Below are 26,893 nucleotides of genomic sequence, written 5' to 3' on the forward strand. Positions count from 1 at the left end.
GAGCCTCCCACCTGGGTCCGCCACTGTCACTAAGGAAAGATTTTGCCCATGGCCGGCGAGACCTCGGCAGGGGCTCACGTGGGCTTGCCTTGGGAAGGTCTCGCCCATGACTGGAGGACCTCGGCACTCGGCAAGGGTTCGCCTGGAGAAGGTCTCTCCCATAGCTGGCGAGACCTTGCGCGCGCTCGGTATGGCTAAGGTCCCGCCCATGGAAGGCGGGGCTTTCCCGATCCCGAGTTTGACAGTTATGTCTTTACTGAGGTCGGTGTTCTCTTGACGGGCTGTTATTTCCTTTGATGTCTCGGTTTGACCGCTGCCAATGTTCATTTTGAGGAGTGGATTTTCATCATATAATAAGACGTTTAGATAATATTTGATTATTCAAAGACAAATTATGATATAAGATAAAACCATAATAAAAAATTTGTGTTAATAACTTCTGTTTTGCAGGTTTCATCCTCGATCGTTGGCTGGAATTAATTTCCGAGATAATTAATCAATTTCAATGATGGTCAAGGTTCACAAAGTGAAACAAAGCATATATTCTAATACACTCTTGGTATGATTAAGATCCAAGGAGATCATGATCATAAAGTGTATAAAAGAAGCATTTTAATTCTACTTTAACATCTGTTTAAGGGACATTCTATTTTGTTAGCTTCCCCACCAATTCCTTTCACCCTTTGTTTTCCGCTTTATCTACAAAACAAGATATGGTCAATAAAAAACAATACTCCATATATATATATATATATATATATATATATATATATTATATATATGTAATACAATATACTTTGTCATATTTAACTTACCACGTAAGGTAAATGTTTGACCTCTCCCATGTCATCATGCATTGATCTCTGCCATGTCTTGTTGTAACACCTCTAGTACTTGGGCTCGAGGTCACGACCATCGCCTTGTAAGACTCGACTCTTGACGAGAGGACCATCACAATCAGGCACGAAGCTAGGAGTACTCCAAGGTGGCTATAGCCCCCACTCAAATTTAGTTTTTGTACTTTTTGCCCATTTTTTAATTTATTTGTACATTTTTTTACCCTCAAAATTTACAAACCAGCCCCTGAATTTTTTGTTGCAAATTAGCATCCCCTAATCTAGATTCCTGACTTCGTCCCCTGATCACAACCCTTTCTAAAATGGCCGATTCATTGGTTTCAATAATAATTCACATAATCATCTTCTTAGTTGTAATTCGAAGATTCCGACAAAGCTATCTCTGCTAATCCAACACTATCATTTCAAATATTATTGAAAGTCGGTGACTAAAATTAAAAATTCAAAAAACGATAACAAAAATAATTCAAAGGGATTTATGCACCGAAATCGGATTCTTGTTGTGGAGCTACGTATTGTGTATTCAATTATTATTGCTTTCATGTTAAAGTGTGAAAAAAAAAACATAAATATGGAAAAGCATAGTAAACAAAGTGACAGACCTAGATCAGGATTTGCAAAAGAACACTCCAATAGGAAGAAGAGAGCGACGATAATCCATTTTCCGTGATGAAAAACTTGTGTGGATTTGTTTGGTATTGCTTCTAAAAGGTGTTTTTGACTTTTTTTTTTTTTTTTTTTTTTTCATAATCTATTATTTATTTTAGTGTTTGTGAAAACAAATTTTTTTAAGTTTTTTATTTTTTTTATTTTTTTTAATTTTTTTAATGTTTGAACTAAACATCTAATAACACATATGGCCGCAATAGTTTTATTATATAGGAAAATCTAAAATCACTTATTTCGATAGCACATTACACCAAACGCATCAAATAGTTTTGGGGGATGCATGGACACACGTCCAACCACGTTCTTGCTTATTAAGGTTCTGGAAAGAGGTAAATCGGAATTCAGTTTTACGAACCCTAACATGGAGAATAAACTCTCTCCGCAAGTGTCTTGGTCTCCACACCCGTCACATTTATTAAGTGACATTTGTACTCTACCCAAGAATGACAACTTTGAAATTTTTGCCTTTTTGCATATACGAATTTTCGAATCTGTAGGTTGTGTTTGGTTTTCATTCCAAAAAGTGTTTTTCACTTTTTGAGTTGAAAAAATTGAAAACAAAAAGTGAAAATGTGTTTGTTTTAATTTTTCGGAAAAAATTTTCAAAATTTTTTGAAGTTGTTTTGTAAAAAAGTAAAGAAAACTGAAAACAAATAAAATGTGTTTTTGGAAAAAATTTTCTTCTCTTCTCCTCTCCTTCTCCTCATCTTCTATTTTCATTCTTTCAAAAACAAAAATGAAAACTATACCAAACACTTTTTTCAGTTTTTTCACTTTCTAAAAAACAAAAATGAAAATTGTACCAAACAGCTTTTTGAAAACAACTGCAAAATAATTTTTCAGTACAACTACAAAAATTAGAAAATAGAAAACAAAAACTTTTTTAGTTAACTACCAAACACAACCGTAAGCTTCCACTCCAAAATCCTGCCACTTATTTTTTTTTTTTTTTTTCATATACAGTGAGCAGGGGAGGAGGGAGGTTGGGACCAGAAACACAAAAAAAAAAAAAAAAATAATAATAATACCATAATATGTACAAAATTTAAAGATATATAATCATATAAAAACTCAAGTTTTTTTTATATAACTAACTTAGGTTAAATTTTAAGTAAATAACTACGAGATTTTATTAACAGAATAAAAAAGATATAAATAATTGTAAATATTTTTAATAATTGTAAATAACTATCAGACTCCGAATGCATAAATGGAATGCTAAAAATGTCAAAACAATGTTACATCCCCATAATTGTATTTTCTTAAAATTTACAAAAGATTGACTATTTAGCAAATCTCTAAATTTTGGTGGCTTAGTTATTCAATTAATTGAAAATTAAATTCCCATCCCTGGTCTTAAGCATCTACTGAATTTTTAGTCCAAAATTATATGATTTTTTCAATTACATGTCATGTCCTGAGCTCAAATTGGTGCCCGGCAACTGATCGTGAGGATAATGGTTAAGTAATTGTTGGATTCATCGCCATAAATTAATGGTTAAGTAATTATTTTACTCATCACCACAAATTGGATTGATAGTCTTCCATATATTATTGTGGTTAAAAGTTTAGAAACGATTCATTTAAGATTAAATATATTCGTCTATTCCATTTATTTTAGAAATGTAGTGTATTAGCACTAAAGTGGATCAAACATATCAAGTTTCATTAGTAAAGAAGATTAAAATTATGAATTCTTTAACTTGCTTTCTCATCATCTTTCTTTTTTCTTTGATTAGGTTGCTTGGTCAGTTAGACCGTGAACTCGTGTCATGTTGATCAATAATCAGTATACAAAAATGTTGAAATGGGAAGTCCAAAATATATATGGGACCCCTAAAGTTTAAGCAAATATTTTTATATTCAGGAAATCTCACAACTTTGAGACCAACCCTCGAGAATCTATAAAGCCATAATATAAATTCGAAGTTCTGGTATGTTTTTTCTTTCTCTTCTTCTTTTGTATGCTCTTAAGGTTGGAGTGATGATTATAATCATAAGGAAAGCGGGTTCCACCAGATAATTAAGGTAAAGATTCAAGCACTCTTTATTTGTAAACTTTAATATTTGTTTTTTGAATGTGAGAAAAGAAATGAAATATTCATATACTATATCTATAAGTACGTTAACTGATTATTAACCTTGATATGGAATGGTACGTACCCGTACTACAAGTCTATTTAACCAGGCATGAGGTCCCACCTTTAAGAACTTTTAAATATACTATTGCATATATTTAGCCAATTTTCGTGTACGCCCAAAAATCTATTTTTGCTACCCTATTCATCTAAAATTAAACCAATAAAGTAATTATGCAACTAGAATAAATTTCTACCAACTATTTCGCTGTAAAACTGTCACACTTATCACGCAAACTTGTGGTATTTTTTTTTTTTTTTTTTTTTTTTATAAAAGATAAAACCATAAATGATCCGACGTCGTGACTTATTTTACTTACTCGCTTAAAAACAAGCAATATAAAAATATTTAATGAAAAGAAAGCTCATCAGGTCAAAATAATCCATATTCGAAGTCTCGTCGACGTGGAGCCGCTCGATAGTCAAGTCGCTATCCTACGCATACTTTTGTATCACAAAAACGAGTGACCTAACGCCCAATAAGCAGAAACAATGCATATGATGTGATTTTCATGTTCAAACTCCTACAATTCTTCATCTTTTCTCATTTGAAAGCTCTTTTAATTTCCCGCGTGGTGTATGTTAATAGAAGTTCATTCTGGCTCATCGAGACCATAAGGTAACCAATACTACAAATGGTTCGACGGTCGAAACCATAAGGTCACCAATACTGTAAATGGTTACTTTATGGTTTCGACCGTCGAACCATTTGTAGTATTGGTTACCTTATGGTTGTGACGAGCCAAAATGAACTTCTATCACCACACACCAAGGGCGAAAGTAAAAATAGTTTTCAAATGAGAAAAAATGAGGAATTGTATGAGTTTGAACGTGAAAATCATATCATATGCATTGTTTCTGCTTATTGGATGTTAGCTAACTCGTTTTTGCGATACATGAGTATGCGTAGGATAGCGGTTTGACTTGCGAGCGGCCCCACGTCGATGAGACTTCGTATATGGACTATTTTGACTTGATGAGCCTTTTTTTATATTGCGTGTTGTAAGTAAAATAAGTCATGACGTCGAGTCGTTTATGGTTTTATATTTTATAAAATGAAATAAAAATGACAACAACTTTGCGTGATAAATAAACGACTCGTCGGGGGCCTGACAAAAACATTATATTATACGGTTCTTTCATTTGGTTTTGTAATACAATAAACGACATGATTCACGGGCATCTTGGTCGAGGAATTCCTCGCATCCTCTTCTTGGCTGGAGGCTTACCTCGAAGCCTCAATCAGCCTCTTGAGCTTTTGGTCCTCCGACAACACTCCCATTTTTCTCCATTACCATGGAAAACACATCGTCTCCCGACCCCCGAGAAGTCTACATTGTCGTTTCCACTAAGAAGATGCATAGGCCAATGACCCTGACTATATCAACATCGTTGAAACCTCTTGGTCTTCCCCCACCACTAGCCACCCATTCAAATTCCTCTACATGGCGCTAACCGCATGTCAAGCTAATCTTCGTCGTTGGAATCGATTTAAGTTCTATCTACTACAAAAGTCCATCAAAATATAAAACGATAAGCTCCTTGTTGCCGGTACAAACCTCTCTCCACCATCTCCAAAGCCTTCCACACACTGAAGAAAATACCATAAACACCTACCTTGATAAATAAGAGAGGTAGACAATGCCAAGTCCTTCGGCTCCAACATGGAGAACGTAATGCCCCTTAATTAGATGGATTCACTTCATCCTCTGTCATTGAGACTATGATATGCCATCTTGGTTATGACGATCGATAGATCATGTATTTCTTTAGCATCGTGACCTACTTTTTTGTCCTCAGTCACTCATACATGATAACATCTCTCCTAGCTGAGGCATTCATCAATGCGGCCCAATCTCTCCATTTTTTTTTGTTACGAAGGCCTCTCCTCCGTTCTCAATGAAACTGAAACCAATAACCAAATTAGTGGCATCTCTTTAGGAAACAAGATAAAAATTTCCCACCTTTTCTTTCCCTTTGCCCATGATAGCCTCATCTTTTTCAAAGCCACGAACGATGATTTTTTTGGTGGTTTGTGACATCTTACGCATAGATCGGCAATCTCACACCAGTAAATCAACTTAAAAAATTCTAACTTTTTTTTTCTTCAAGTACCAAGTTGATCCCGAACACCAAAACGTCATTGCCACCACTTTAAAAGTCCAAATTGTAACTATTTATGAGGAATACTGTGGCATACCCGTTTTTCTGGCTGCATAAAAAAAAACTACTTTTGCCTACGTCAAAGATCAGGTATGTAACAAGTTAAGGCGATAGAAATAAGCCTAATTTTTTTTCCTAAGCTGACAAAGAAACACTCATCAAATCCAGTATCTAAAATGATCTCGTGTTATATGCCATGAGTTGTTTCAAACTCTCAAAAGTCATTCACCAAAATTTACCGTCTCCTAGACCAATTTTGGTGGGGTTCCACCGATTAAAAAAAACCCCCTTTAATGCATAAAGGGAATAACTTTGTAAAGGAAAATCCAAGAGATTCCTCAGATTTTACCTTCAAGTCTTTAACCAAGCTCTTCTCGCTAAAAAAAGCTTGAAAACTCATTTGGAACTGTGCCTCCCTCAGGGCTCAAATCCTCAAAGCTTGTTACTTTCCCAACAACACATTTCTTCAAACCCAAACCCACTACAAAATTTCACTCTGTTAGTAAAACCTTCTCATTCTCTCCGGAGTTTGCTGGTAAATCGGGAATGGCGAGGACATTTAAAATCTCGATGAAAAATTGCTTTTCAGACCCACGACTTTCTCCAATGTGCCCCCTAAACTCTTATACGACCTCCATATTTCCAACCTCTGTATTGGCAATGGAAATTCAGATTCCAACTTTATCCACACCATCTAATTTAACCAAAGAAGCATCCCCTTATCCTTATTATTCCAATAAGTGTATGCAAAATAGAAAATCATCTATGTTGGCCCTACTCTAACAATGCTAGATACAACATCATAAGTGGTTACTACTTTTCCTCAAGACAAAAATAGACCGTTGTTTCTTCTAGCTCCAACACCTACACATCATGGTGGAAGTTCGTTTGGAAGCTTCAACCTTACCCCAAAAATAAAAATAAAAATTATTATGGAAATTCAGATGGCTCCCTACCTTAACTTGTTCATCTACTTGGGCTTTGCCTCGTCAGCATAAGCCTCCATTCCTATACGACATGAACACTTCGCACTGGAATTTTTCTTATTCTTTCCAGCTCCTTTTTTGTCATGATGGACCTACCGCAATCAAATCCTTAACGAGAAACCTCGTCTGGAACCTTGATATCTCCTTAAGTTGACTTCTCGTCTCTTAGACGATCTCTAGGCCCAAGAACAATCTTGAATAGCTTCATACCCACCCACCATGGAGTTTTACTTCCAATCGATGTGGTATCCGAGTTCTTTTCCTAACCACTACTGGTCTAATCACGACATCGAACATCGTCTTGATATATGCTCTCCTTGATTCGGATATAGATGAATCTTCAACGATCATAGAAGGTTTTCATCTGGCTTGCACTCGCAACATCGATAAAATCGATGTCTTCTCTAACTGTCTCTTACCCATTCAACGCATCTCTAACTCGACAACCTGGCATTGAACTGGGAATCATCATTGACGACGTCAACCACCTATATATATATATGTCAACCTTCCTGCACCTTCTTCTATTGCCCCGTATCTAAAACTTTTAAGCCTTCAAACTTCAATAATGTTGTAACTTGGGAAAATTATGTTATCCATCTGATTTCATTATATACTCACTTGTTTAATTGAATAAATTATGTAGTTCCCTTAAGGAAATAGTTTATGAAATACTTGACCATGTCCCTAGTTTTATGATTTTACAATTCTATGAATTTCTACTACATAGTTAGAAAATCCTATTTTAAAATCTCCCCATTGCTTGAAAACAAAATAATTAAAAAATGGTTAAGAGCAACTCCAGTCATATAAAGTTTTTGTGTGAGGATGAACATTAAAACACCAAATATAGCACGATCTTATTCATTGCTACGGCATGTAGCTGTGTTTATTATTGTTTTGTCTTTTGAACATCTTCAATTTACATAAGTAGCCATAAAATTTAGAATTATTTAATATTTGCTCCCAAAAATATATTTGACAATCAAGAAATATACCTAGTTTTGAGCTTAAATAATAATAATAAAAAAAACCCTACTACAAAAAAAAAATGCAGTTTGGGAGAAAATAAAAAGACATTAAGTAATAAGAAAATACAATGACATTGCTTCTAAATCTATACTTTGCACACATTGATTGATCACACATAGGAAGATTATGTTCATTCTCATGCATACGTGTGAATTAATTTATTGTTAAAATTAGAGTTTGGTGACATAATTTATTCTTCGATTTTTTTTCGGTTGGAGATAGTTCAATCCTTATGTTATTTCTTATAAGCAAAACATAGATTAAACATTTTTATTTGTGTGTATCTGGACAAAAAGAAAATTATAACAAAAAAAAAGTATTTCTAAGTAAAATAACATATTACTATAATAATAATAATAATAATAATAATAATAATAATAATAATAATAATAATAATAATAATAGAATCTTTTGTTGTGAGACAGGATTCAAAAGAAAAGTTGGTATAGAACAAAGAATGCTGTTGCTAAGACAGTTTCTTACTTTTGCTCTGCTTGGGAACATCTGACTGTACAACTTACTAACATTCTTCATATTTTTCTTACTGCTAGTCTTCCAAGAAAATCTCACGCATTCCATGAGACCAATAACTAACTCAAAAGCTTATATTTGAGCTTTTTTCTTTTATACAACCGGGCCTAAACTTATCAAATTATCTCATATTGGTCCTTAAGCCTCTTCTTTATAACATTCTTAGCAAAAAAGTAAAATAAAATAACGACCCAATATACTACTCCTTCAAAAGGGTGTCTATTTCTTATATTAAAAAAATATGGTACTATATTTACGTAACTTTTTCGTATTTTTATTTTTATATATGTATAGTTTTTACGTCGCTATTAAGGGAATGATCTCTAAACAGGTGAAGATGATTAAATGATGATGAACTATACTTGTAAGGTTTTAAAAAATGTGTCTGCTAGAAAGCAACACCTCATTTAAGACTCTTCTTTTTTTTGGTTCATCACTTTAATTGGTGGATAAAAAAAAGCAGAGAATGAGCACAATAAACATAAAAATAAAAAATAAATAAAAATCCAAGCTGGGTCCTCAATTCTCTCATAGGTTGGACCATGACCAGTCCATCTTAATGTCACCAAATTTTGATAAAGTGGTGCAGGAATTTATGCTTTAGAATGTTCCAACTTGCATGTGATATTTAACTAATCCACCATACTTACTACTACCACTACTACTAATAATAATAAGAATATAAATATATAAAATAAAAAATTGGATAGATAAAGAAAAAGATGGTCTTCATGAATAGAAATGGGTTATATATATAAAGAAATTGAAGTTGAGGGGATTAGAGCCTTGGCCAGAGAAGTGCAAAGAAAAAGCATAAAGAGAGAGTTTAAGCACAAGAAACCAAGGAGTGTTGTTTTTGTTGGGCATAGGGAAAAGAACTTGGAATGGGAATTGGAATTGGAATTGGAATTTTAAAGTGGGCAATAATAGGAAGGAGATCTTATTCAGAAGAGAAGAGAATAGCATAAAGCAAGTGTTTGTTTCTTTTACATTCCTTCCAATCTATTCTTTATAGGACTCTCTCTCTCTCTCTCTCTCTCTCTCTCTCTCTCTCTCTCTCTCTCTCTCTCTCTCTACCAATCTTCCGAGGGCCCAATTTGGCTTGTGTCTACTTAAATTATCTCTTTTTTTATTATTATTTTTCTATTGTTGCCACCAAATTACAAAAACAAAATCCCACTTTTCTTAGGAACAAAGGAAAGTCTAGTTACCAATTTAGCCTTCACAACGAACTACCATGCCTTTAATTATTATATGTATATAATATATATTCCCTAATCTACTATCCAAAATCTATCAAGATATCGTTATTCGTTATCTTGTAGCTAAGTAATTCAATATGCATAAAATCCTATAAATATTTTGTTTTGTAGATTGTTAATTGTTAAGTATTTGAAAATTGCATATATTGAAATTGAGTCTCATAATTTTAGAAATGTTCAATCAAACTAGTAATAATCAGCTCCATAGTGAAAAATCATCAAATACTTATAAAAATGCATTGATTAGATTTTTAATAGATAATCCTATAATAAAAAGATACAAAAAAAAAATTAACTTGAATTGTTTTATTATAATTATCTAGGGCTTAATTTTCTGAAATGGAAAAAAAAAAAAAATCTTCATATTAGTTCTAGAGGTAGCACCCATTGGTAGAGTGACGTGGCAAAAACGGCTAAGAAGGCAAAGACATTGGATTGGCCTTTTTAGAAGTAGAATGAGTCGACAAAAGCAGTTCAAAATGATAGAGATATGAGGGGAAACAAATTATGAGTGAAAAAGATACTTGGCTTCTCAAAGCGTACTAATTATTCGGATTCCTTTATTCATCATTGTCAGATTCTCCAAAACCCAACAACAATAACAACAGCCTTAGATCATCTTTCAGGCTTGTAATTTTTTATTTTATTTATTTATTTTTTTTTTTTTTTGGGTGCTGAATCCAAATTTCCCTCTTTAACTTAAGTACTTAACTAATCAATATTCTTTATTTTAATTTTTTCCTTGGGGTTCCCACTTTCTCTTTATAACCCTTTAAAAGCCACACCCTCAATCCAATCAGCCATATATATATAAATAGCACTCTTTGCTTATTTATATCTCTACAGGGAATGAGACACAAGAAGTGTGGCATTCTCAAATACAAACCTATAATTTCCTTCAAATCTCTTCAAACAAAAACCACATCAAACTTCCCCTATAAATACATATATTTTTTTATATAAAAAAAAAAACATATCATGGTGATTAGTACTAGTCATAGAGTGTTTGTTGTACTCATATGCGTCGCGTTTTTATCGTCTCAACTCGGAAAAGTTTCGTCCAAAAAAATAGAAGAAAATCTAGTAATTCACCGAATCCGAAGATTCCTCGAGGATGTCAAAAAAGAGGGATTCAACACTCAGAAGAAGAAACCAAGCGAGCCTGGCAAAAGTGAAGATCATCATCACTCCGACCCAAACAAATCGAGCAAGAGAAGAGTCCGGAGAGGTTCGGATCCGATCCACAATAGGTGTTGATCATGTATGATCACCAACAAAGAAAAAGAGAGATTGTTTAAATGTGGTGAATATATAATATTGTCTCTTTTTTCATTTATTTGAGGAAACAAAAATCCCATGATGATGGTTGGCTTTCTTTTTAGGCTTCTTTGTGTGTTGAAAGAGATGTTCTTTGCTACACAAAAAAAAAAAGAGGGACAGATTAAAAAAAAAATTGTGTATAGAGTGCAAAGAAGAGAAGGTATCGACACGTCATCATGTTACACAACTTGAAGCCAAAGATCATTTTGTTGATCTGCATGAATTGTGAGAAGCAAAGGACAGAACAGATCTTGGTTTTTGGCCTTCAGTGAAGAAAAAAAATGATTTTAATTTAAATATACATTTTTTTTTTAGTTTTTAGTTTTTTTTCTTTTTCTTTTTTTGTTTTTATATATATATATAAATATAGGTTTTGGAAGAAATATATAATGTTGTTGAGTTGATATGTTCTGATGCACTAGTTTTACAGTTTCTCTTCCCTTTTATTATAACGTGAAATTCTTTTGTAATCTTCTATCTCTTACAAAGGTGTTTGAATTAATTTTAACTGCAGTGAGCTTAATATGTTCTATTGGCACTTTTTTTTTATATAATTATTATTTGGATTTTGGGTGCGTTTTCTAATACTTCTCACATATCCGAAGTTATATAATTTTGAAATGGTTTAAAAATGTATATTATATTCCGGCAACTGAAAGCATCAAACTTAGAATATTATATATTATATCCATGTGTCACAAAAGAACAATTTGGTTCTTTATCTTTTTCACTTTTCCTTTTGTTATTTGAAGTTTTGAACGACCTTTCCTTGGTGTTTTTGGGGTTGGATTGAATGGAATAGTGGCGCTGAAGGATTAAATAGAATCACGCTAAGAAGAAGTGAACAATGAGCACACACATTAATATAACATACTTCATAAAGCAATAAATACCTCTCTATTCCGAATTTATCCTCATTCAATGCTTTTGTTTTCTACTTTTAAAGTTGTATTTAAAAAAAAAAAAAAACTGAATCTCTCTGCCAATTGTTTAAAACCCACTAAAGTATATGGTATTTCACAAGTTTTTTTGTTTTTTTTATAATATTATTTTTAAGAAATATTTTTTATGCTACAAATGAGCAAAAATACAAGGAAAAAAAAAAGGAAATCCATGAAATTTTTAGCACAACTCAAATCGACCAGACCAGCCAAAAATAATATCGTCACTTCACGCAAAACTTATCTTACTTGGAATTTGGCCAAGACATTTCTCAATTTCGAAGATAGACTAACACTCCTACAAAATTAAGAATGCCATGAAAATCAATTCTCCAAACAACTAGTCAAAGAATTAATGACCTTTTTTTTTTTTTACCTCCAAAAGGAAAGCGACGTCCTCAAATCCGACACTCCGGCAAAGCACAAACACTTGAGGCCAGTGGACAGCCAAAATCTTCAATTCAAAGATTTGGCATTTAAGATTTTAGAAGAACCTCATTGGAATCACGCACAAATCTGAAGCGAAGACTCATCTACTAGCAAAAGAACAAACACAACATACTAGTTTTTTTTATAACAAAAAGTAGCGTAGAAAAATTATAATAAGGTAGAAAAATTTTACTTTTCAATACTATCAACCCGAAAAAGAAAGTAAACCAACAAAACACACATTAATAAAAAAAAAATCAAACAGATTATTCAGCAATCCTCATATAATAAATAAATAAATAAATAATAATAATCCATCTTCTGAAAACAGTGAAGCCACCTGCAGGTCGGGGCAAAAAACTAAATTTTAAGAGAACTATATATAAATATATATTCAGCTGAAAATATTAATTTATTCTAATATATTAGTATAATTGTTAACTATAAGTGTAGAGATCAGTTTTAAATTTTATCGGATAATTTACAAAATAAAGACTATACTGAAATAAATAAGTAGGGCTAATTTTTTATTTTATTCTATAAATATACAAAAAAAGGATAAATTACATAAATGCCCCCTGAACTTTTGACCATTTAACAACGTGGTCCTTATTTTTATTTTTCTTACAGCGTCACCCTTGAACTTTGACAGTCTTACAAACTTAGTCATTCTGTCTATTTTTCTCAACAATCCATCCATTTTTGCCCATGTGATTGGCATGTGACTATTTAAACAGGGACAAAATTGTAAAATAACAAAAATATATTGATTTTATAATTATTTAATATTATTAAAATTTATTATTTATTATATAAAAAAATAAATAAAAATAAAATAATTATGTAAAATATGAATTTTTAATAAAAATGAATTATTATTTATTATTAATTTTCTATTATTGTGAAAAAAAAGTATAATGGAAATGTATAAAAAAAAGTATTAAAAAAAGACAACAAACAAAATGAAAAATGAAATTTTGTAATTGTAATTTATTAATTTTAAATATAAAATAATTAAATAAAGGATATATAGGTAATTTTAAATATTCAAGTTGTAATATGTCGATTACACAAGTTAAAATAGACGGAATATAGAAAAAATTTGACGGAAGGACTAAGTTTGTAAGAATATGAAAGTTTAAGGGCGACGCTGTAAGAAAAATAAAAGTAGGGACCACGTTGTTAAATGGTCAAAAGTTCCAGGGCATGAGTGTAATTTATAAAAAAAAAATGACGTATTTGAAAAAAAAATGAAAAAATAAATAAATAAAGGGGGCCAAGGTCCTCCTTTGCTTCCATGAGCCTCCATCTTTGCTGTAAAAATAAAAGCCTAAGTCGATAAGTGTGCTCACATGAAAAATACCTCTAAAATTAGGACAAAGCTATAGTAAGTCAAGTAGGGGCTCAAGCCCCCCTCAAAAAAAAATTTTAGTAACACTTTTTTCCAATTTAAAAATTTACATTTTTTAACTCTGAAAATTTACATTTTTGGTCCATTTTAAAAATATTTATATTTTTTTTAAATTTACAAATGAACCCTTCTCTGAAACTTTTTTCTTCAAATGAATCTTTCTTAGGAGTTCTTTGGCTCCGTCCCCGTCCAAAATGTAAGATATTTTAACTGACCGTAAGAAAAGTAAAACTGAATAAAGGCCCATAGCACTACTGGGTTTAATTAATATGTGCAATCGAATATAAATCTCACGAGATATGAAACTGAGAGATTTGTCGCGATGATAAAAATAAAAATAATTAAATCAATAAAATTAAATTTGTGTTTAGATAGTGGAGATAAAAGTATGAGATTAGTTATTCGGTAACATACGGAATAGGTTCCAATTTAAAATTCTCACATAGGCTAAGGATTATATTCAAGTTCTCAGTAGATTTAGATGAAATGCATGGATTAATTCTTAAACAGCCGAACATATTCTATCAATTTAATAACTGTTTAGGTATAATATGTCTGACTCGATATATTTTGTTCATGTCGTGATTATATCAACCACATTTGATGGAAGATGCTAAGTTCTCTTGATGCCTCTGGAATTGTGAAACTTTAATTTTGCTCCTGCATTTATGCGAATAAAATGAATCAGTGATCTTTTACATGTCGATATGGGGTTTGATAGAGATATATATATATATATATATATATATATATATATATATTTCATTCTTAATTGCAGTGGTTGTTCCAGGACAAATTTAAAGAATAATATTTAACTTATAATAAGATTAGAGTGGATGTTCAAGGACACTGTTTATCGAATTTTCACTTTATTAATCACCACGAAAAGGCCTTGTTTGATTGAAAGAAAAAAAAAATCACTACAAACAACGATAAACTCTTCGATTTCTTAAGTTTCTTGAAAGAACCTTATTTACTATTTTTTCTGGATTTTTTATGGCCAGTTCTCTTCTAGGTTTTTCTAGGTTTGGGGGTCGAGAAGATCTTTCTATATTTTATTGAAGTTCCTTTGTTTCGTTGATTTGTTATCATGTCCGAGTGGGTTATGCCTATATTTCAGTGATTATAAATTTAAACGTGCTGGATTGAAGCTCGCGTCATTTCCGAGGCCCAAGTCAATTAGGCGAAGTGATGATTTGGCAGCCTTGTTTGTTGAGGCAAATGACACTGGACTCAGTTTAACTTAGTCCTCGTGTAATTGACATGCCACGATAGCCACCGTTGGATCTTTGCTTAATCTAACGACCAGCGTTGCATCTCAGCTGGAGTATAAAAGGCAACTGATGACCTTAGTTGACCTAACTGATTCATTTATGTCTTTTTGTACTCGTCTCTAGTTTGTTGTTCCCAGAGCGATTCTCTCATCTTCTTATTCTCTAGGAGTTGCAATTGAATTTGGTCGATCGCCTTGATCGTGGGTTCCATGTGTGAGCTGTGTAAAATGATTCTTTGTAAACTATGAGTGTAATTTGTACTATATGAAGAGATAGTGATCTGAGTTGAAGGCGCACTCGATTCGAAGGCTAGAGCACGAGGTTTTCCGGTTGGTGCTCAACGGGGACTAGGATTCAAATCATATTTTTTGTTTGGGTCTGAACCTCGGTAAAAATACTTGTGTTCTTTATTTTTTGCATTTTCAATTATGTTATGTGTTCACGTGGTTGGGTTGCGATAAAAATTAGCGGCAAAAGTTCCTACAAAATGCCTGTTAGGTGGTTTCCTAAGTTTAATCAAAATTATAACTAACTAAGCCACTTAAACTAAGAGATTTGGTAAATAGCTAACTTTTCATAAATTTGAAGTAAATAACCATAATGTCGACGTTGTATCTTCTGGATAGTTTCTGATTTCCATATTTATCCTTGCGTTTTACTTTAATTTTTGTAAGTTTTATAGGGTGTTTACGTCAATTTGAGTTTGTAAATAATATTTTGTGACTATATAAAAAGTTGACTAAATGGTCAAATTCAATATTTCATATGATTATATATCTACTAGATCCTTTTATTATTCTGTAGTTTCCGGCAACAAATTATTAGATGTGTGAAATCCCAATTTTTTTTAGCTTAATTAAAAAGCTAAAATTTTTTAGTTCGAGTTACGTTAGTTTTTTTTTTTTTAATAAAGTAGTAGTGGATTATTTATTTATGTGGTAGTTTTTGAAGTTTTAATTTTTTATGTGTGCTTTAGAGTGTTTTTGGAAATTAATATACTCTTTAGATTACAAAATATGGATATAATATATATAAGTTATATATATCATAAATAAATAAGTTATGTGTGTATATATGCACTTTACATATATTAATATATATATATATATATATTATAACATATAAATTAAAGTTAACGTGTATGATATAAATAGTATATATATATATATATATATATATATATTACTAAAGTAATATAATCACTAGTACAATTGATAGCATCAGGTGCGACAAAAGTCGCACCTGAAAGCACCATAGTCGCACCTGAAAGTATCATCAGGTGCGACTTTAGATGCGACAAAGTCGCATCTGAAAGTCCGCACCTGATGATATTAGGTGCGACTTGTCGCACCTGAAAGTCATCACTATCAGGTGCGACAGTTTAGGTGCGACTAATCGCACCAAACGTCGCACCTAAATATCCTCCAAAATAAGATATTAAAGCGTGAATTATAGTATCAGATGCGACTAGTCGCATCAGATACCTTCGCGGGAAAAGTATCAGATGCGACTAGTCGCACCGGATAGTAATTCCCCGCCTAATATTTGGCGGGTACCAGTACAATCAGATGCGACTAGTCGCATCTGATTCCTTTCCCGCGAAGGTATCAGATGCGACTAGTCGCATCTGATTGTCTGTAGTTTTTTTTTTAAATGCTGATTCATATAGAATCAGCCTATTAATTATTTAAAAATTATAATTCAAAAAATTATTTAAAAATTAATTAAATAATTTTTTTGTTAAATTAAATAAATAATTTGAATAATATTAATTAGAATAATTGTATAAATAATTTAATAGAAATTCTAATATTAAATTCATAAAATTTGATAATTTACGTTCAATAAATTAAAAAAATTACAATCTATTCTTTTTGTTTCCCTTTTTCATTCGAAGTCTTCCAATTTTGGAATGCACGGCCTCCTCTTCCTCGTGCGCCTTGGCGGCCTGGTGCGCTTCCGCTCAAACGATGTCGCTGAAATTCTACCGAACCTGGCGTCTGATCAGCATTTGGCATTGAAGCGGATGGCGGCGTCTGAACATTCGGCATTGAAGCGGATGGCGGCGTTTAAACATTCGGCATTGAAGCTGATGGCGGCGTCGTCCCAGGGTGCATCATCGCGGGGGATGTCTGCATGGGAGACGGATGCTGATGTGTATAGGCAAAGAACTGTCGCTGAAACGCCTCCATCTGAGCTTGTTGTGCGGCCAACGCTGCTTGTAGCTCGCTAATCACTGGATCTGGAACGCGCGTCGATGAAGAACCTGAGGACAAGCTGTCGTCCTGAGCCTGAGCCAAGAGATACAAGGATCTCGGGATCGAGGGACCTATCCCGACATACCAATCTCGACGTTGCCCGAGAACAGTATCCATCGCGTACTGCTCCGCCTGGTCTATGTCAAACGTTTGGCCTGACTCCGCTGCTTGTCGCTGCATATCCTCGACTTGAGTCATAATTCGCGCCTTCAAACATATGTTAAAAAAATTATTAAGATTATCGAAACTTGATTATTAAGTAATTAACACAAGTAACTTACAAATGCTTGTTGCGCCCAAGCTGTCGTCCAATTGCCTTGATCATCTTGATGTTTTTTCTCCCACGTGTTTAACGCCGAGGCCAAAGTCTCATCTTCCCTACTCTGCAGTTCTTATGAAAATATGAGTAATGTATTTATTGCAAAAAAAATATTACAAAATTAGAATAAACTTACGTTCAAATGTCGATGAGCCAAAAAAGAAATCGACCCTTGTGTGGACTTCGTTTTCTTGTTCTTTGAATTGTCTCTGTTGCGAGTAGACTTTTTCTGCACATATTAAATTGCATTATAATTCGATTTCATAGAAGATAACATAATTTTTTTGAATTATACATTACCTTCCAATCGTCAGTTGCGAACTCCTCTATCACCTTCTCCCAATCGTCTTTTTGATATCCTTTTGGGATTTCTTTCTTGGCGACATTTATTTGCCCACAACATTTGCCTAAGAAAGTCCCTGATAATCTAGACTTTTGGTTGCGCCTCATTCGCTTTGCATCGCGAATGATAGTCTGGTCAATCTGATGACGATAGCAATCCGCCGGAAGCAGCTCCTCGGTCTCATCATCCTTGTACACGAAAGTGTACTCGGAATGAAGTGCGCTCATAATATTGCCCAACATCTGGGGCGTCACTTCGTTCCAATCACGAAGTGTGACCGGGATATGGACTTTCACCAAAGCACCGACGCGGTTGTTGAATACTCCTACCTTTTTATTGTTTTCCTTACGTCCTGGTAGAAGGTTTGGTTGATTGGGTCATACCTAACAACTTTCGCATCGGGTACCCCAAGCGCTGCTTTTGCCGAAGTAGAGCCGATTGTTGGTCCCCTTGTTTTCTTAGGACCTTGGGAACCCGGTGTCTCTAGCGGAGACTCATCTCCACCTGCTCCTGAACGGTGTAGCGGAGACTCATCTCCACCTGCATCTGACATCCTGTAAGATGTGAACAATATTAGTAAATAAATATTAGTTTTCTGTTTAAAAAAAACGTGGACGACACCACGGATTTTATTATTAACAGACCTCACATATGGCGGAGGAAAACCGTGGTTACATTATATAGTAAATAAACATACAAAAAAGATATTACTCATTCATCGTCATCTATGCCTATAATGTTAATATCATCTTCTATATCGACATCAACATCTTCTCCCTAAAAAACGACTCGTCTCTCATTTTCATCATCGTCTTCTTCGTCATCGTCAACGACAGTCACTAACTCAGCTTCATCGGTTTCGTGTCGATGATTCAAACGCTCGATGTTTGACAACTCTATAGTCAATGGGATCGAGGCTGAGTTGGAGGGGTCAACTTCAGGAATGTCCCAAATCCCTCGATGATTGCATTCCTGGACGATTTCCCAGTCGCCGCCTTTAACAAGATCTTCGATATAAAAAACTTGTTTGACTTGAGTCGCGAGTACGTACGGCTCCTCTTTAAACCACTGTTTCGCAGTATAAGCACTTGTTTCTCCAGTAGTCTTATCGGTGTGCACTAGTCGGTTTGCATGATACTTGTCACCGTACCAAATGCATTTGAACAATACAACACTACAGTTATGCCTATAGTTCACGACGATGACGTCCTCCATTCGACCATAGTAAGTGAAATCATCCACAAGTACACATACACCACTATTTTGAGTGACTCGTTGATTATCGCGACGACGAGTGATGAACTTCACGCCATTTACAAAGCAGCTCGGATATTGATAGGCGACTTGAAGGGAACCGATAGAAAGCGAATAGAGCTCGTCAGACACGTCAGAACCACTAGCTTTCATATCAAAAATCTGATTACGAAAGAAAGCATTGATTAGCACTTGTGCGTTTATCAAAAAAATTGCATTGATATTGTGTTATTACCTTCTTCTCAAACCAAATTTTGAACCTCTTTCTATGCTCCGCTTCAATATCGCGAAGTCCAGATTCGCTCAAGAGATCCAAATGCTCGCTGTTATTAAAAACATTACTTCAATAGCTTACACAAGATCTCGATGATAGACTCTTGCGCATTTTCAAGATCTTCTACTCTCAAGGTTCTCGAACTTATCAGCTTGAAAAAGTTGCAAAGCTCAGAGATCGTCTGATGTATTTCTTTTGGCACAAAAGGACGAATACCAACAGCCAACAACCTCTGCAAGATCACGTGGCAATCGTGCGAATTCAAACCTATGAGCTTTCCATCAGTAGTCACATTTTTCTTCAAATTCCCAGCGACCCCATCTGGGAATTTGACAGATTGGAGGAACTCGGTAAATCGCTGCCTCTGATCAAGGGTTAAGGTGTAGGATGCTCGCGGTTTGTACCACGAATCCCCTTGTTTTTTCAAGTGGAGAACGGTCTTGATGCACAAGTCCATCAAATCAAACCTCGCCTTATCTGTGTCGTAGTTCTTCTTTTCTAAGCTGAGCAAGGTTCCGAGAAGATTCTCGCACACGTTCTTCTCTATGTGCATGAAGTCCATGTTATGCTTCAACTCCAAATCTGACCAGTACGACAACTCGTAAAAGATGCTTTTCTTGGCCCAATTTAGTTCGCACTCGGCTCGCTTTCGTTTTCTGCCCACGGAGCCAGCATGTTTGCCAGTTGTCGTGCAAGACACAGTAGCCAACTGAGCGAGTATGTCTTGCGGAGTCAACTTCTCGGGTTTACTACGTTTCACGTGGCGATCATTGTAGTGATCGGTGCTTTTTCTCAATCGGTGACGCGTACGCAAGAATCGACGATGGTCGTAGTAGACGATCCTGTTTCTGACTTTCAAAGACGGTGTGTCAAGGTTGCACGTCGGGCAAGCGAGATACCCTTGGCCACTCCATCCCGATAAATAGGATCGAGCTGGAAAATCGTTAATCGTCCAGAGTAGCGCGGCACGCAATCGAAACACTTCATCGTTGGCGCCATCTCGAACGCGGAATCCAGTCTCCCACAGTTCTTTCAGCTCTTCGACAATTGGCTGCAAGAACACGTCCATGTCCTTTCCTGGTGAGTGAGGCCCCGGGATCAAAAGCGTCAGCATCAAGTACTCTTTCTTCATGCATAACCAAGGCGGCAAGTTGTACGCAGTTAGTACCACAGGCCACATGTTGTACGATAAACTCATTTCTCCGAACGGATTGAATCCATCCGCAGCTAGTCCAAGCCGCACGTTTCGAGGCTCTGCAGCAAAGCCTGGGTATCTCTCGTCCAGGTTTTTCCACGTCGTACCATCCGTAGGATGTCGTAGAACACCAACTTCCCTGACGCGATCTCTTTCGTGCCACTGCATCAGAAGCGACGTGTGTCGAGACGCGTACAACCGCTTCAATCGATCTTTCAGGGGAAAATATCGTAAAATCTTTTGCGGTATCATTTTCCCAGTTGGCTTCCATCTGCTCTCGTTGCATACTGGGCACACGTCGACTTCCGTGAGATCTTTTCGAAATAGGACACAATCGTTAATACACGCATCGATCATCTCGTATCCCATGCCAAAACGCTTCAGCTTCGCCTTTGCCTCGTAATGCTTCTCCGGAATTCGATTTCCAGCTGGATGAGACTTCTTCAAGAGCTGCAAGAGTTCTGTAAACGACTTGTTCGTCCAATGGTTCGTGACTTTGAGGTGCATCAACGAAACCAAGAACGACAAAGAAGAAAACTCTTTACATCCAGGGTACAATTCTGCTTCCAACTCGGCGAAGAGGTCTTCCACTTGCTCCTCTGCACGCACCTCGCTCTGGGTCGGCTCCGTAGCATCGTCGAAATCCTCGTGATCCCTGATATCCTCCACAACACCGTGCAATCCTCCTATTCCTCTCTGATCTGTTCCTTTGATGGAATCTTCTTCATGAGGAAGGACGACACGCTCGAGCTCGCCGTGATGATACCATTTTGTGTAGCCTAGGGTAAACCCCTTGTTCAGCAAATGATTCCTGACAACCCCGATGTCGTGCCATCTCACGTTGTTGCAAGGTTTGCAAGGACACCGACATTTGGCTTTTTCGTTAGGGAATCTTCTTGCAGCGCGAATAAACTCGTTAACACCGGTTTTGTACTGCAATGTCACCCGATTATTCTCCGTGATCCAATCTCTACTTGGATTGGACATTTCGCTGAATGAGAGCGAGAAATGAAAGTTTGGAAGAGTTATTGATAAAGGACGACGGAGAACAAAATGAAAGAGAGATTATGAATTCTATGTTATTTTGAGTTCGGATTGAATAAGTTGGGAGTTTTTAAACTAATTAATTCGAAACTCTACCGAAATTTCGGCAGAGTTTCCCCTATTATACTGACAAACCAAAAACCTGCAAAATTATTTAAAAACATACACAAACCATCCAGAACTATCCTATAAACTAGCTCAGCCCTAAACCGAACCTCCGTGGTTCGATCACAACATTTATAAATGAAAAATCGAAATAAACAAAATATCACAAACTATCAAAACATGTCACAAACTATCAAAGCATGTCACAAAACTATTTTTCTTATTTAAATTACAATTTCATTACATGTTAAATCAACTACACAAACTTATCACAAATTAATTAACTAGTTATAAACTAAGCAACATAAATGTAATTATTAAACTAATTACAATTTCTAGGTAATAATTTACTTACAATTAATCTAAATTAATTAAAAGCAAAAAATTTAAAGATGTCACAAACTATATATCAAAACATGTCAAAAAAACAATTAAAACTTAATTTTAACCTAATATAAACAAATCACATTATTAAACATGTGAAATTATCATATTAATACTAACTAATTTACAATCAATTTAAACTTTTAACCTAAACTAATATAATTATTAAACTTAACCAAATTACTAATTAAACATGTTAAATTAATTATCAAATTAATACTAATTAAGTTACACATTAAATTAAACTAATCCAATTAAAATTACTTAACACAATATATAATACTATAATTAGTAACACATATAAACTAAACATATATGCAATATACAAACACATATATATATATATATATATATATATATACATATATTATTACACATATATTCATATATGAATTAGTAATATATATATATATATATATATGTATATATACTTAAACAGGAAAAAAAATAAAAACACTAACCTTGCGTCGGAGATTCAGCAGAGACGGTGAGGTCCGGTGGCTGAGGCGCTGTCGGAGATGGAGCAGGGATAGCGGAGATGGTGAGGTCCGGTGGCGGAGCTGGACAAAACAGAGCAAAATTGCCGTGAGAGAAAGAGAGAGCCAGAGATAGAGTGAGAGAGAGAGATAGAGAGATAACCTGGTGGCCGGAGCAGGGACGGTGGCAGTGGTGACTGGCGAGGTCCGGTGGCCGGATGAGGCGGAGGTCCGGTGGCCGGGTACGAGGCAGACGACCAGAGACGCACGGGTACGTGGCTGTGAGGCGGGTACGGGTACATGGCTGTGAGAGAGAGCGAGGCAGAGAGGGAGCGAGGCAGAGAGGGAGTGAGAGAGAGAAATACCGAGTGAGAGAGAGAAGCAGTGGTGACTCGGAGGCAGCGGGGCCGGGGCTGAGCGCACGGCGAGACGGAGGAGACGGTGGCGGAGCTCCGGCTGATGAAACATAGAAAATTAGTGAGAGAAAGAGAGAGCCAGAGATAGAGTGAGAGAGAGAGAGAGATAGATAACCTGAGGATGTCGATCAGAGCGGGAGCTTGTGGTGGTCCGGTGGCCGGCTGAGGCAGCGGAACCTGAGACGGGCGCTTGTGGTGGTCGGCGAAGTGTTCTTAGGCGAAGGAATAGTCGGAGAAGAGAAGGACGGAGGAATAGTCGGCTAATGAGGACGGAGAAGAGAAGTTCGCAGAGAGGGAGAGAGAAAAACGAGTTTACAAAAAAAAAACAAGTTTCAGCGGCTACGGAGAAGAAGAGTCGACTTGGGTTTTTAAACAAAACCCTAATAATCAGGTGCGACAGAATCGCACCTGATAATTCTTCAGGTGCGACTAGTCGCACCGGATTATAATTAAAAAAAATAAAAATTTCATTCGCCACGTCAGATTAATGAAATAAAAGAGGGGGAGATGAGGCCCGCTTAAAAATTTAAAACTATCTGATGCGACACAGTCACACTTGAAAGTTTCATCATATTTTCAGGTGCGACTAGTCGCATCGGATTGTCAAAATCAAAAGACAATTTGAGCGAATTTTTTCGGCTTCTGATTGACTATCAGATGCGACTAGTCGCATCTAAAAGTTATTTAGATGCGACTAGTCGCATCTGATAGTCTTACGCATCAGAAAATCAATTTTGTAGTAGTGAATTAAGTTATTATACGTTAGTTATATATATATATATATATATATATAAAAGTTACTTATATATATAATAATAAGTAAGGTTATTTAATACAGCATGTAGCAGTTACGTTATATATATATATATATATATATATATATATATAATATAATATAATATACATCAGCGTGTTTAATAATAGTAATAATTATTATTAATAAATTAAGAATATAAGTAGGATTAGGGTTTGAGCTTTTAGGGTTTGGGTTTTTAGGGTTTAATTAAGCCATATTTAAACATCCCGTCCTCTTCTTTTAATGCTTCTTCTCTGCTCTCCCTTCCCCATCTCTCTCTTTGTTTGGAAATTCGTAGCTTTAGTTAGGTATACTTTCTTTTTTATCTAGTTCGGATTCCTTGAAAACGTTTTCTTAAAACGCTTGTCCTGGTTTCAAAAAGTATGTTTTTACGTTGATTCTTTTGGAAAAGTTAGGTTTATGTTTCTTCTATCTAAATCTTTAATCTAAAAATATTTTTATGAAATAAAGAATATTTTCCGATTATTTTCAAATCAGTGCACAGACCTGAGACCTATTCCCGATTTTCAGACTTTAAACGTTTACTGTGTATTCAACAAATTTTGTTTTGCGTTGATTCTTTTTGGAAAAGTAAGGTTTATTTAATCGAAATTTGTTTTATTTATCAAATACCGAATATTTTCTGATTATTTTAAAAACGGTGCGCAGACAGTTTTTGGCAAAAATTTTATAGTTAGATTTTAGCACTTCTTTTATTTTTAATAAATAGTTAAAAAATTATTTTGGCCGTGGTGCCTTTACAAAAAGTGATCAAAATTATGCTTTATACGTATTGGAATTTTTTACAGAAGTTTTCTCAGAGTTTTAGTTTTTCACTATAACCCTAATAATCAAGTGTATTTTGGTAATTTCACGTTGAAAGTCGTTTCTGAAAATTTCCAGAATCTAAAGTATGTCTTGAAATCCGTTTCTAAGTTGATCCCCGAAAATCTCTTCCGTCGATTAGGTTCCGAGCCGCTTAGATTTTCCGAGCCGTCTAGTTTTCCTGAGCCGTCCACGACCAACGGTCGTACTTTCCGAAACGAATGTGAGAATAATCTCACTGCAACACAGATTAGTTCAAAATAAAATACGATAAGTATATGATCTGAATGAGTTAATAATATTTTTTTTATTGTTATTATGTGATTGTTGACATATGTGTGGTATGGTATGATATGATAAATTATGAATGATATGTTATGTATGCGGAGTTTATGATATGATATGGTATAGTATGTAATGTAATGATATGATATGATACGGTATGGTATGATAAACTATGAACGATATGTTATGATATGCTGAGTTTATGATATGATATGGTATGGTATGCTATGTGATGATATGATATGGTATGATATGTTATAAATTAGAATACTTATATCATGTTCTTTTTCTAGTCATGTTATCATGTTTATTGTATGTCATACGTCATCCGTGCATGTAACGAAAAATAAAAAGTGAAAAGATAAAGATAAGCAAGGGAGTCGTACCGCCTCGAGCTACAGAGGTCTTAAGGAGAATTTCTCGAGCCGACTTACGGGCCCAAACGGGGAAATTTCTCGGGTCGATGCCCTAATAAGTTTATAAGATAGAGCGAAGTGTGGGACCTTGCAACCCCATATCTTCGTCTCTAAAGTGTGCACTGAAATAGGTACGACTACCCTAGGGACACCCCGAACTAAAAGTTGATAGAATCTAGAAAGAAAGATCAAGTCAGCGTTTAGTTTTAAAATACTAATAACCAGTTCATGCATTGCATTACTCTTTTTATTTTGTGAGCTTTATATTATTCTCGCTGAGCGTAAGCTCATCTCTTCGAAAAAAATATACGTCTATGTTGTAGGTAAACATTTTACAAGGAACTGAGCAGGACGGGCTAGCGGCGTCGATAGCGAGAGGGTTGAGTCATGGTTTCCATTCACGAATTAAGTCTTCCGCTACAAGTTATTAAAAAATAAAGTTTAAAGTTTTGTTTTCGTTATTAAGAAATAAGTCTTCCGCTACGAGTTCTTAAGAAATAATTTTTCAAAGGTTTTTATTTTTATTTATTTCGAAGTTTCAAAGAGTTTGTTGTTACGCTATTTCTTGGCTTTATTTTTTAGTACAAGTTATGAGAAAAGATGTCGGTCGTTATGTTTCTACTTCTGGTATGACATCTTTCCTCCTGTGTGCAGACTTTTTTTTCAGGCAAGTTTCCAGTATTTACAGATTGCTTCGCTGGTGACTTAATTATGAGATATTCTCGCTGCTGACTTCATTACAAGATATTTGCCTCGCTGCTGTCTTCATTGCAAGATATTTGCCTTGCTGGTGACTTGATTATGTGATATTCGTTTGAGGCTGGGTAAGGAAACCCGAGATTCACTTTCAGGCTTGTGAAGCTGCTATAAAAGACATGCGCTCCCCCTTAGCATCCTTGACGCTTTTGATAAAATACTCAGAGCTCTTAGACGTGCAAGACCGGCGGACTGGGAGGCTGTGTGTTTTGTTAATAGCGGTGTATTCTCTCAAACATTATTCCACAAAGATTGAGTGTCAGTGAGAGTTGGGTTTTGTGTTCGCGTGATTGAAGGTTCACGAACAGCTGAAGACTGAAGGTCATCCGAGCCAGGCGGTTGCTCGAAGGGTGGAATTGAGACGAAGCTCAAATTCAGGGGGAGTCCCTGACTAGGTGTTCACTGGTGGTAATAGTCTCTAGGTTTTATTGATTTGTTGATTGTAATCATATATAAACCTTGCGTGTACTATTGACTACAAGATAGTGAAATCCTTTCCACTGGCAGAGTGCCCCCAGACATAGGTGTGTTTCACCGAACTGGGTAACCATATCGTGTGTACTTTGTTTTGCACTGTTTGTTGTTTATCCATAATCTGTGTTCAAGCAAGTTGTCGGACACATTGTCAACACATTGTGTGCGACATCTTGTCTTCGCAACTAATCAGAATTTCAATTGGTATCAGAGCAGGCACCTAGATCTTTTGGTGGTTTCTTGGATTTTTTTTTTCTGAT

Source organism: Urtica dioica, chromosome 3, assembly GCF_054948205.1.
Source record: "Urtica dioica subsp. dioica isolate 48M chromosome 3, U.dioica_male_clone48M_v1_H2, whole genome shotgun sequence".
Classification (NCBI taxonomy): domain Eukaryota; kingdom Viridiplantae; phylum Streptophyta; class Magnoliopsida; order Rosales; family Urticaceae; genus Urtica; species Urtica dioica.